Raw genomic sequence first — 13,013 nt, forward strand, 5'->3', positions numbered from 1 at the left:
AGAGAGAGAGAGAGAGAGTGTGCAGAAATCCAACAGAAAAGGTATTAGATAAAAAAAAATATTTGTTCAGTGATCTTGAAAAATCGCTTGATTGAAACGAGAGAGAGAGAGAGAGAGAGAGAGAGAGAGAGAGAGAGAGAGAGAGAGAGAGAGAGAGAGAGAGAGAGAGAGAGAGAGTTGATTGTAATAAGATTTTCAATGAAATATTCGCAATAAATCTTATGTCATACGTGAATTTTTATTCCCACTGCTATTATATTCCCTATCATATGTACTTGATTTTGGGAAATAAAGCCATTAATGCAGTCTACTTTCATAAATGCAATGTTAGGAATCCAAAAAGAGGCATGAATAATAAGGCTGATGGTCAGATCGTACAGGACAGCTGTCAAATTAACACTCAAAGAGTCTCCAGGTGACGTCACAGAGCACAGCTGAGCTCCCGGCACCATGCGCGGTAACTCACCTTATTTCATTTTGGTGACACCTACAATGCACCGAGTGAGGTGCATTACCCCTCCTACGGGAATACACGATATTTAGTCCCGATTGCTTGGAAATTCAAAATTCAAAGTACAAAACTCAAACGGCTGCTAAAGAGGACGAATTACCATCAGTCCGTTTACTAAATGATGACTAATGTGACATTTTTTCTGGAATAAGTACTATTATTTTTTTTAAATTTTAAATCGCAAATTATAAGTTCCTCATGAGTCACATGTCTAAATGCGTTGCTATGATTATTTGTGTCCCTGTGTTCCATAAAGTTTATATGACAAGAGACATAACATTTTTAAGTTATTCCACGTGCATTTGTATGAAACACTTCAGGACAAACTCTTTCAAATTATCATACATAGGACTTCGTTTCTTTTTTTTTTGGGCCTTTGTTGATGGTGTAGATAAATATGAGAAATGTTTTTTCTATTCTTAGAACAGTGGTGAATACATTACTACATTACCTGTGACACTACTTGTGACAAAATTACGTAAGGTGCAAAGTAGGTAATTAAACAATTTGACTGTAGCATTCGTGTTGCGAACGAATTTTGATATTTAGCATTTGAGTATTGTGACTTTATGATAGTGATGTTGGAAGTGGTTTGTATTAAATTTTATCTTTCAATTCAGACTTCATTCTTTGATTCAACTATTTTTGCTTTTTCGGCTTTCTCCTACTTCCCCGAGCATGCTGGGTAATTTAAGTGGTTGTGCATGATGCATAAATATATATTACGTTGAAAAAAAACACATACAAAAACATTTGTAAATGGCTCCTAACAGATTCGACTAAGCTCAAGTATCAAACGCAAAATTATTTCGAATAATGTTCGGGGATGAAGGGGTTTCGCCAGATGAATGGAAGACGACAAAAGAGGATATTTACCAGCTGAGGCTCAACTTGTCTGCCTGTGGCTAGATCGGTTGTTTTGGAACGCGGGATGATTCCTTGGATAATGATAAAACGCCCTCTCGTTAATCAAGGTCATATGTATAAATTAATACCGGTATTTAAAAATTCATTATCCTAAAAAAATCCCTTTAACTTTTCATGAGAAAGCAAACGGAAAGTGATTCACTGATACGGGAAATATGTAATCAGATAAGGCACATGATACGAGAGAGAGACAGGGAGAGAGAGAAAGAGATATTCTTTTAATACGAAGTACAGTTTCGACATTATAAATATAAAACAATTTATAAACACGTCGCTAAATACTCTTACATATCAAGAACACGTTTAAAACAATTCAACGACCGTAACTGGAAAACGAATAGTTGGCCAATCTGGATTATCACATGAAGCACTGGCTAGCTTGTATTCATCCTGCTAACAATAGTCCAGGAGCCAAGGGGTGTTTGCACATGCATGAAAGGGCCAGAAAATTACGTGCTTGATTTGGTTAGAGGGTCCACTGGGACGCCTTTTTAGCGAGGGTATACATCCAGAAACCCAGCAGTTATCGTGTTTTCTGTTTTTTTTTTTTGCATCCTTATTGCCGTCCCTAAGAATACAAATTACGACATATGTCTCTTAGTATGCGTGTGTTGATCCAGTATATATTCCTCTTATTGACTGCTACACAAGGGTTAAAATAAGAAAACAAGTTTAATTACAAAAACTTGCCCATGGTGAACCTAACCAGAATGTCAAAGCATTAAATGTTCAATCTATTCGCCTACTTTTCACAAATATTTAAATATGAAAAGTCATAGGTTTTAGTTTCTCATCAGAAAAGGTCATACTTTGACCTCTTGTGACCTTGGGTATTGACCAATCTTATTGTGCTTGTAGCCAATGAATAGATCATTCTTTAAGCTTTGAGAGTTGAACGAGCTCTGTAGACCATTTCATTGCTGAGTTATTGCAATTTATGTAATCAATACACGTAAAAAAAAGTTATTTTGATTTCATCAAATTCAACGAAAACCCTGAATAACACGATAACTGCTGGGTTTCTGGATGTCTACCCTCGCTAAAAAGTGGTCCCAGTGGACTCTCTAACTAAATTCAAGCACGCAATTTCCTGGCCCTTTCATGCATGCAAACACCCCTTGGCTCCAGGACTACGATGTCTGTTCGAGAAGTTACCGACGTGTGGTTATGATAAATAAGGCGAAGTTAATTGCTGCCCTAATTCCCATTTGTGTTGGTTGTGTTTGTGGCAGTGAATGCTTATGGACTCAAATACTGAGAACTGGTATTACTAGTTAACTCCTGAATTCTCAGGTCCACTCCATCACACAGAAAGAACTCTGTGCAGGGGCACACCACCCAGAAAGAAAATCATGTTAGTTTATTCTGTAAGCATCACTTACCTTGGTGTACCAGTCACTAAACAGAAATATTTTATTAATATTTACTTAAAATAAATTTAACCTTGGTAAACATTTGCCAAATGCTCCAAATCACTCCGAAATATTATAATGAATCGAGTAGGCTACCCGAACAGCAACTCCGACGCTAAGCTCAAACATTCGGTTCAAGCTTCATTTAATATCAAATATTTAATTTCCATCAAATTAATATTTGTAAAATCACATTTTATTTGCAACAACTTTGCATCAGTATCCATGGTCAATCCTGTTTTAAATTCTGAAGCTGCTCCCCCTAATAGTTTTACGACACCTTTCATACACCGCCTGTTTGATTAAGTCTACTGTTGTGTGACCATACCTTTGACGTAATATGTCTCTTACTTTATACAGTATGCTCCCACTCTAGTTTTGCCTTATCAAGATACTTACGAATTAGGTCTCTAACAACTGAATCATACTTCAATATGCAAGCCTAGTATTTCCAGCCGCTTGTTTATCAAAGCCACTTCATATTTTGTTCTCAATATTCTCGACATTTGGCAAATACCTATTTCTTGCAGTCAGATTGCTTACAAGGTCTTCCTTTACTCTTTATCCGATACATTACATATTTTAGGTGAAAGGCTCTTCGCATTTTTTTCTGTTAAACTGCCATCACTACTAATCTTAGGCGCAGTATTATCTCACTTCTCCCCACCCACTGTTTCAAAATTCCTAACTATTTAATTCTCCCTCAGTCTGCTACCAGCAGCTTGGATTCTGCTCCAGTGCCAGCCACAATCTACGTTTCAAGTTCGCCACTAATTTTTCAAATGATCTCTGCACTTGCCATCAACAACATACGCACAACGTAGGTACATTTTACTTTTTGTAGTTTTTCACTCTAAGACTGGCAAATTTGTGTCATGTACTAAAAAATGAACATCCTACCCAGAATTACCTTTCCATCCGCCCACAAATGCTATTCGTGGGATGGAACTGCTAATCATATTAGGTTAGTCTATAGTTTCCGACCAGTCACGAAGCGCACTTTGTTTAGAGTTGGATGCAGGAGCGAACAACAGGCGCGTTTCGTCTTCCACCACTACTCTTATACCTTTATTGCCGAATAACCATCACTATGCAGCTCTTTTTCACTGACACTGAAGAGTTTATCAATCGCAGAAGTAGTTTAAAAATTTACGGCGGAGTCTAGTGGCTGTGACGTTGCTACGTACATAGAAACCTGTCTGGATAAGGATTTTCCATCGGAACTGTACAAACAAGCATGGGCATAGGACATAAAAGACTGGGCCTGGTAATCCAATGCTAAGACATAGTACAGAGGGAAGGGGGCGATACTTGACATGTTGCCAGGCCTGGTCAAGCTGGGGCAAATGTCCTTCTCTAAGAAGTTTAACTTTCTGGTTTATACGGCACGTCACTAATGGGCTGGTTTTTACGTAGTTTAGCAATTTTCAAGTACCTTAAAGAGCAGTTAACTTTTTGCGGCGGCTAAAGAGAATATTGCACGTTATGCTTTACTCTACATTTATAAAAGAACAGTAGCTCACGTAGCCTAGACGAGCTATCTCAAGTCTGGGTAACGCTGGTAAAAACTATTGTGTACTGGAACTGCTGTCAAGCGGATAAGGCGTATTTAAAAATACTTGTAAAATATTTACTCAAATGTTACTGAGTTGAAGGAAGCAGAATCCTTCGTCAGAGGAAACTGTCTGTTTTAGTTTAAAAATTTAATATCCCGACAGTTTTCAAGAGCAGCTTGTTCAAGCCATGATATCTTGCAAAACACATCCTGTAAGAAGGATATTCTAATACCAAGTTTTAAATACCACACTTGTAATGGAAGTGGGGACTGGACTGGGGTGGGGAGGGAGGGATAAGACAGAGATGGGATGGTATTAACAAAATGCATTTACCTCATTTGCAGATTTCAAGATGCCACACAAGATTTTACAAAACAGTCAAGTCAAATCCTTTCGGGTAAATGCACAGTCACAACCTAAGTCTTTTCTATAGTTTTTCCTTTTCAATGTTAAATCACAAAACTAACCGTGTATATAAACACTAACATTAATCATTCTAATTATCATGAAGCCATTTTTATTCTTAACTCGCATTTAAATGAAGGCTTTTAACCATCTTGACACTGCGAACACTAGAGAGGAACTGAGGGTTTACTTCCTGCAAAAACAGTTTCTTGCTTGTAAGGTAACAGCCTGGATGGTTACTGTAAGCTGCTCTGACCTTCTTAACGAACAAGGGTTGTTTAATCAACTGAAGTAGTTATCCTATTAACTTGATCATTTGGCCGGTCGCTAAGGTAAATATTCTTCACAAAAGGAGATAAAATATTATTTCATATCTTTCTCCGACTCCCTTTTCTTTTCCTATGAAGAGCGAAGGGTTAAGTGAAATAAGAGGATTCGCAGTATTTTACTGTGCGAATAAAACGTTCACAATAAGAACAAAAAATTATTAAATTCACCTTACGTCCAATATTTTAACGGAAACGGTTTACCTTAATTCATTTGCAATGCTGAGTCAGGATGGGAATATACACAAAACAATAGCAGCCACACCACAACATTTATTGAAACCTTCAAAATAGATAAGATGCAATCTACTGGAATGTTATATTGCAATGTGACATTGCAATATACTGCCATTTGCTTGTAATAAAGCAATTTTACAAGCAAGGCAAAAATGTCCCAAAAACATTTAATGAATCACGACTAGTAAAGCTGAAGACGGAAATACATTTCCAGCAGGACGTTTATTCGTAAAGTATTTGGACCGTCGCTAAATGGGTAAGTCAATCGGTAATCACAGAAAGTCCTATGTAGTTCTGAAGAGTCTTGCAGAAGTGTAAAAGTAATTTTCAAGAGAAGGCAACATACTGTACTGAAATGTATTTCCGTCTTCAGCTTTACTAGTCGTGATTCATTAAATGGTTTTTGAACATTTTTGCCCTGCTTGTAAAATTGCTTTATTGAAAGCAAACGGCAGTATATTGCAATGTCACATTGCAATATAATATTCCAGTATATTGCATTTTATCTAGTTTGGAGGTTTTGATAAATATTGTTGTGGTGTGGCTGCCATTGTTTTGTGTATATTCCCATCCTGATTCAGCATTGTAAATGAATGAAGGTATAACAGTTTCCGTTAAGATATTGGACGTCTATCAGATTTCAACATAATTAAGTTACTCATATTCTATTCTTTAATGCTGTGTCAAATCTCAGTTTCACTTGGGATGAATACTATAAGCAGGTATATTATGACGGGTTTATATAACCCTTTGTAAATATTTTATTACTCAAAGTTATTGAATAAGGAGAGACTGTGAAGTGATACGCATAGGTATATCACAGGACTTTTATCTTGCTAAGTCACTCTACCTGTAACGAACCACACTGAGATGTTATGGGCATAGTTTTCAAAGAGTTTGTTATAAAAAATGTGTATGATGAAATAAATGTGTGAAAAAGGACAAAAACCAAAATTATGTAGGCCTAATATTACTAGTGAATTAGAAAGATTCGTTAACGACATAACACCGAATAACATCATCCAGGTACGGGTACGCCCTGCCAAAAAACACAATGAAAAATATTCACTTTGGTTCGAATATGTACGAATTTCATGGTGGAATACAGGCATCGTAAAAGTATGCTAGTCTTTACGTCATTAACGAATCTAATTATTAGGTCTATCCCGCCATTCTTTCTCCCAACAATTGAGAAGCATTTTGTAGACCTTTTATATAATGTATAAAAGTCAGCCCTAGAAGTTCATAAGTATTCTTGAATTCATACAACAAGTATTAATAGAATTATGGCCGATATATCGACAGCACAAAGGGATTCCTGTCCTTCCGAATCCCCAACTCCCACCCCGTCTCTCTTTCTCTTTCAACACTCATTCTGTCAAGGATTCGAGTGCTGTAATGGTGATGAAGCATTTCGAGAATTGAGAGCTCGATAAAACAGTGTGCATCAGCATCATGGGGTTACCCCCTTATGTACACTGCTTTACTGAGCTCTCAATTCTCGAAATGCTTCTTCACCATTCACCACAAATGACAGAAGGCACAATTCCAAGCAGTGAAGTTGATGTGATTGAGAGTTTAGAAAATCTCTCCTGAAAGTCCGGTATGATGTAGTCCAGAAGTGGAACTGCCAGATTCGTTTTGTAATGCTCAAAATGGGTACAAAAAATACCATTTGGATACTTTTAGAAATCGCTTTACGTTTTTACGACGCTGACGAAAATAATACGAAATGGTAGAATTTGTAAAAAACTGGATACGAAATGGTAGAAATTGTAAAAAACTGGATACTATTTTTTTTTAGTAAAATAGTATCCAACTTTTGACAGTTTCTAACATTTTGTATTATTTTCGTCAGCGTCGTAAACACGTACAGCGATTTCTAAAAGTATCCAAATGATGCTTTCGTATCCAGGTGCTCTGTGGGTGTGTTCACCTGGCCCCCTTGAACCCCCCTGGCTACGAGCCTGGCATTGCTGATGTATTGCACGAGTCTTATTGACGGCAGGGCGATCATCCCTTACGGTGCTCACCATTCTAGAAAATAAGGAAAAAGAAAAGAATTTCCTCGGTAAAACATCGCTCTTTTACCAAAATGGTTTAACGCCGGGTAAATTTTAATCCTGAGTGTATGAGATACCATTTCAAGATACCAGTCGGCAAAGAAAAGTCTGAAATAGGAAGGGAAACCACTGATTGCAAAGTTAAGTGCATAAAGTTCGGCAAACTTCCCGAACATTCCAAAGATCTGAAACGATGGGCCTGAAAAAAAAAATGTGTTGGGAGTGGCATATTGCAACAGAGCTTATGAATCAGAAGACAACTTGAACCCAAGAACGGGGGAAGAGCCAGAAAGGAATGCCATCGAAATAAAAGGCAACTTCGCACAAAAGCGCTTGCGAACCGGCGGCGACACGAGCAGTTGTGAAAACGAATTGCCGTCGCTCAACGCTGCGGATCAAGGACTGCAGCCAAGTAATGAGGCTGCGACGAAAGCTGAGGGAAGGGAAGATGAAGACGAATTACCAGATGGAGGCTGGGGTTGGATCGTAGCCCTTGGGGGGTTTCTCGAACAGGTAATTAATAATTACGTGTGAATGTCTTTTGCTTGGATTCCTAAGAGACGGATGTACTTGTGGCTCTGTCATACGGGCAAATTTTCTGGCATCCCCTTGCATCGTGAAATGCGACATCAACGAATCTAAATCAATACAGCAGAAGCATTTATAACAATGGCCATTAGGCTTATACTGCATAACATATTATAGGAACCGAATATACTTTTGATTATTTTGTTGTAAAACCAAGGTTATCAGCTTCAGCATTATTCTACGGTTATAGCATGTAGGCTGCTGTCATCCCAAGCTAAGTGAACGGAAAGATAATTATTTACAGAATTGATAAAACACCCATTGTGCTTTTGTTGTTCTAATTAGGGAATCTTATATCTAGTAGTTAGTCAACTGTAGTGGAATGCAACCTGGGTAGGAAAAGGAAAAGGTAAGTCCAAGTTCAGTCCTGATAGGAGGCGGGTGGGAAGGTGGTGACATGTAAAAATAACTGAAACGACAGATATTAGTGTCTAACCTGTAGTTTTTGAGGTCCCTGAAAAGAAGAGTGACACTCCTGATGCCCTTTAAGTACAAGTTCAGCCCCAATAGGGAGGGGGTGGGAAGGGGTGACTTGTAAAAATAGTCGAAAACAACAGATATTAGTGTCTAAGCCATAGTTTTCGAAGTTGCTGAGATGAATAGTGACACTCCCGATGCCCTTCAAGTCCAAGTTTAGCCCTGATAAGAAGTGGGGTAGGGAAAGGAGTGACATGTAAAATTACCGAAAACGACTGATAACAGTGCCTAATCCATAGTTTTCGAGATCGCTGAGAAGAATAGTGACACTCCTGATGCCTTTAAGTCCAAGTTCAGTCCCGACAAGAAGTGGGGTGGGAAAGGGTGGGAAGGTAGTGACATGTAAAAATAACAGAAAACTACAAATATTAGTGCCTAATCCACAGTTTTTGAGGTCGCTGAGATGAATAGTGAAACTCCCGATGCCCTTTAAGTCCAAATTCGGCCCCGATAGGAAGGGATGGGGGCTGGTGGTGAGAAGGGGTGAAACATAAAATGTCAAAAATGAGAGATATTAAGAGTCTAATCCATAGTTTTTGAGATCACTGGGATGAATAGAGGCTCCCACAATGCCCTTCAAGTCCCAAGTTCAGCCTCGATAGGAATGGGGGTGAGAACTGGTGAAATAAAAAGGTAAAAATGCTGGGCAATGTAAACTGAAGTAATTATCTTAACAGGAATGGGGGAGAGTGAGAGAGTGAGAGGGAGAGAGAGAGAGAGAGAGAGTTTATTGGTTGTCATTCAGAGATTTCCCAGGCAGCGCCAGGTTGGTCAGCTAGTATATATTATATATGTATGCATGTGCATTATATATCCACAGTATAAATATATATATACACACACACACACCTACACATACTTACATATATATGGTGAGGCATCGTGCATTTATTTTTTTAAACGAAATTTTCTCCAATCATCTGTCATTTTCCCTTCAAGGTTCAAGTTATATGGAAAAAGACGAAAACTGTTGCTATGCTGCTCCATTTACTTTCTATCGACAGCTGATGCAGCTACCCCTTTTCTGCTGTCTTCAGGGTAAAATGAATCTTACAATGGAATGGCAGCGGTATACAGCGGTATATAAAGACCAATGCAGTTGCCCATAAAAAAGAGGACAGAAATAAGAAAAAAATAAAAACATGAAAAAATAATGAAGAAATGGGACTGGCCAGGGCAGCTCGGGAGCAATCTGTTCCAAAGCTTCACTAGACTGGGACATTTTGATTCCGGTCAGAGGGTCTGCAGTGGAAATTCCTACTGGAAGGGAGAACATAGTCCAAGGATTTCAAAATATTTGCACTGATCTAACCTAGCTCTTTCGAGAAACTAGTATTAGCATGACGATAAAGAAAATAATGGCTGAAAGAACTGTCAGTAGAAGATAAATAAAAGGAGTAGCACAACTACGATTTTAGTCATTTACCCATAACTTTAGTCTTGAAGATATTATATATTATATTAGACTGGAGAGAGGTTGTCTTAATACAAAATACCTCAAGTGCATGGGCAGTCATCAAGAATTGCCTACGAGAACGACTAGGCCCAAATAGCATGCGCGCGCACACACACACACACATACATATATATATATAGAAAATAAAATGAATTTGACCAGTCTCTTATATTGCAGATGATGATCAACACCATTTCTTCGTGTTTTGGCATCCTTTACTCGAAATTTCTTTTGAGTCTCGGGACCTCCTCAATGTTCTCATTTTGGATTTTCAATCTAATGGGATTTATGATGGCAACAGTGGGCATTTTCTTAGATGCCCTCATCGAGGAATTTGGATTCAGGTCCACAGCCTTCTTGGGCACCTTCATGGTATTCACTGGCGTTCTTGCTACTGCGTTCACTGAGTCGCCATGGATTCTTCTCATCTTTATCTCGTTCTTCATTGGTAATCACTAGTGTTTGCTTCTTCACACCATTAAAGCTTTCTTAATCAAGTGGCAGTTAAGAAATTGTTTGTAGCATAAACACTTTGGCTACTGAAATAATTATATGTGAAATTAATGAGAGAGATAGATGTCTTTTTCATCATTTCTGTTTTTTGGCTATACCACAATCTCAAGATATATAGAATATAGAATGTATTCTTTAATTACAGGTGCAGGTAAAAGGGGAGACAGTTTTGCTTACTTTACTTCGTGACATTAATGGACTCGAATCACACACCGGAGTCAGATATAGTTGGAATACTTTTATCTACGTAAAACTTGCGAGGCCCCTCGCCTACCGTGCTCTGTGGTCGATGGGAGAGTTTTCAGCACTTTAGAGCCGGTTTTGTGTATTTTTACTTCAAAAACAAGACTGGCTTCGAGGCAAATGTTGCAGCCAAAACCTAATGAACTCACCCGATTTTGCATTTCCTAAGTATTTTCGATCTCAGGGTCTTCCCATGACTTTTGAACTCAACGAACCGTGCGTTACAAAGACCAAAATATTAATTAATCGTAATATGTTATCATTAACAAAAAATAAAAAAAACGCAAGAGAGGAAGAAAAACAGATTGCTGAAAGACAAACATTTCAAAAACTGTAGTTATAATTAAAGACGCTTTGCAGAAAATAGCAAAATAAGTGGGCATGAAGACATATATTTAGGACCAAATGTGAGACTAATTGTGAAGCGTATAAGATATAATACTTTGAAATCGCTGCTTCCGTAATTGTCCAGAGTAGAGACAATGCTATATCATCAATAACAATTTTTATTCGAATGTATTGGTAAGGCATTACTTTGTGCGTAATTGTCCTTATTTTCTAGTTTCCTTCTTTACCAACCTTCTCCCCCTTTCTTTTATTTCTGATTTGTTTGAAACTTGGTAAGTAGGTACCTTGTGGGCTGATGATTAAATTCTTCAAGTATATTTGACCTTGAAGTGATTATCAAGGTCAAATTAAGGTATAAATCTAGAAATTTTTCTTGTGTATCCCAGAAACTATGATAAGAGGTATTTGGTTTTTAGAATTCCATAAAGTGTCGAAGGTATTGTTTGAAGTATTTTGACTCTGATATACTTTTCAGGGTCAAATACAATGCTAAAGGTTGTATGTGGTTGTCGTCTGATTTCGATGAAATCTGATCTGTAGTTACTCGGAGAGCCAGTGAGCATTTTTCACCTTGACCTTTTTTTGATGGTCACAAATCACTTTACAGGTTAATGTTCTTTTTTTCTGATTCTAACTGGACGTGGCAGGTAAAAACTTAGAGGTTGGTGATTTATAAGAATATTTTTTTACCCTGACCTAATTTAAATTGGGCAAAATTTTTAACCTTTAAAATATAATTTTCATCTGATGTTCATAAAATCTGTTTGATAGGTATAATGGAGGGTGATTATTTTATCTGGATATTTTTGAGCTTAACATTTTTCCTAGGTCAGAGGTCTATTTAAAAGTTGACACTTTATTTTTTTCTGAACATGATAACACTTAACTGTTACATACCTTTGGCTTGGCAATACTTTCGTCCAGTAATTCTGACTTTGACTTTTTCAAGGTCACAAGTTAATTGAAGGTCCTAAACTAATCTTGTCCAGCAGTGATTACATATAAGTGTAGAGGCATGGTGTAATGCTATTTCCGAATGGTTATGAATAGTTACATTTAAAAGCTAATTATTATTATCATTATTATTATTATTATTATTTAAAGTGAAGAAAAGTGGAACAGTTCCAAAAGTGGATGAAAATCGAATCTAGCTTTCGTAAGATATTTCAGTCCTAAGGCGTGAGAATGCGACAAAATTGGAAGGCGAAAAAGAGACAAAAGGAGAGGTAGAGTTTGTGGGAGGCGTCCTAGAAGTCGGGTCAGGCTCATCAGGATGTTGAGCACTCCGAGGTTATGCACGAGCCCCGCATTAATTGCTTTCATGTGACCAGGGAACCGCAAGGTGCTACGCTATCGACCAGCCATTTTACTTAAATGAATAAATATCCGTAGGAGTAATGTGAGACACTGGTGTTAGATTTAGAAATGCGAGAGCAACAACGCTTCTCAAAATTCCTATATTTCTACTTGTCCTGGAGGATAAAACTCAGCAGGATCGAACGGTTATTATTGTTAAAACAGAAAACAACGAAAATCACATTCAACATTTTCGAGTTCATGCCTAGACAAGATTTATGGGAACTGACAGTTGTTAAGGGCCATCCAGTTTCCTTTTAGCTGGAACCACCTCGTTCAGAAGTTAAGATCAACTGAATGGATCTTATCTTCGCATACATGATATGAATTGAGTGAACCTTATCTCTGCATTCATAAAATGAATTTCCTTCCTCAATAATAGTACTTTCAATTTTTTTTAATGTCAGTGTAGATTCTGCTGTGACAGATCTGGAACCATCTTCAGCCGTCATTTGTCCATTACTGAACCTTTTTAAGAGGGGTCCTTTCACTTTTACATGCTTTATTTAACTTGACTTCTGCGTCTGTCTGTCTGTCTGTCTGTCTTGAACTCTCGTAACTCAATTTTCGACCTGTTCCCCTCGTCCGATGGACT

General features: G+C 37.7%; 2 long non-coding RNA genes across 2 annotated transcripts in view; one reads left to right on the forward strand and one right to left on the reverse strand.

Moving 5' to 3' along the window:
• The window catches only part of LOC136826620 (uncharacterized), a 356,833-nt gene that overhangs the window by 22,549 nt on the left and 321,271 nt on the right, over positions 1–13,013 (reverse strand). The gene's annotated exons all lie outside the window — the stretch shown is intronic.
• On the forward strand, positions 7,377–10,996 carry LOC136826606 (uncharacterized). The gene is made up of 3 exons (XR_010849666.1): positions 7,377–7,950; positions 10,136–10,406; positions 10,617–10,996. It is a non-coding gene; the product is annotated as an uncharacterized lncRNA (long non-coding RNA).

Source organism: Macrobrachium rosenbergii, chromosome 41, assembly GCF_040412425.1.
Source record: "Macrobrachium rosenbergii isolate ZJJX-2024 chromosome 41, ASM4041242v1, whole genome shotgun sequence".
Taxonomy (NCBI): Eukaryota; Metazoa; Arthropoda; class Malacostraca; order Decapoda; family Palaemonidae; genus Macrobrachium; species Macrobrachium rosenbergii.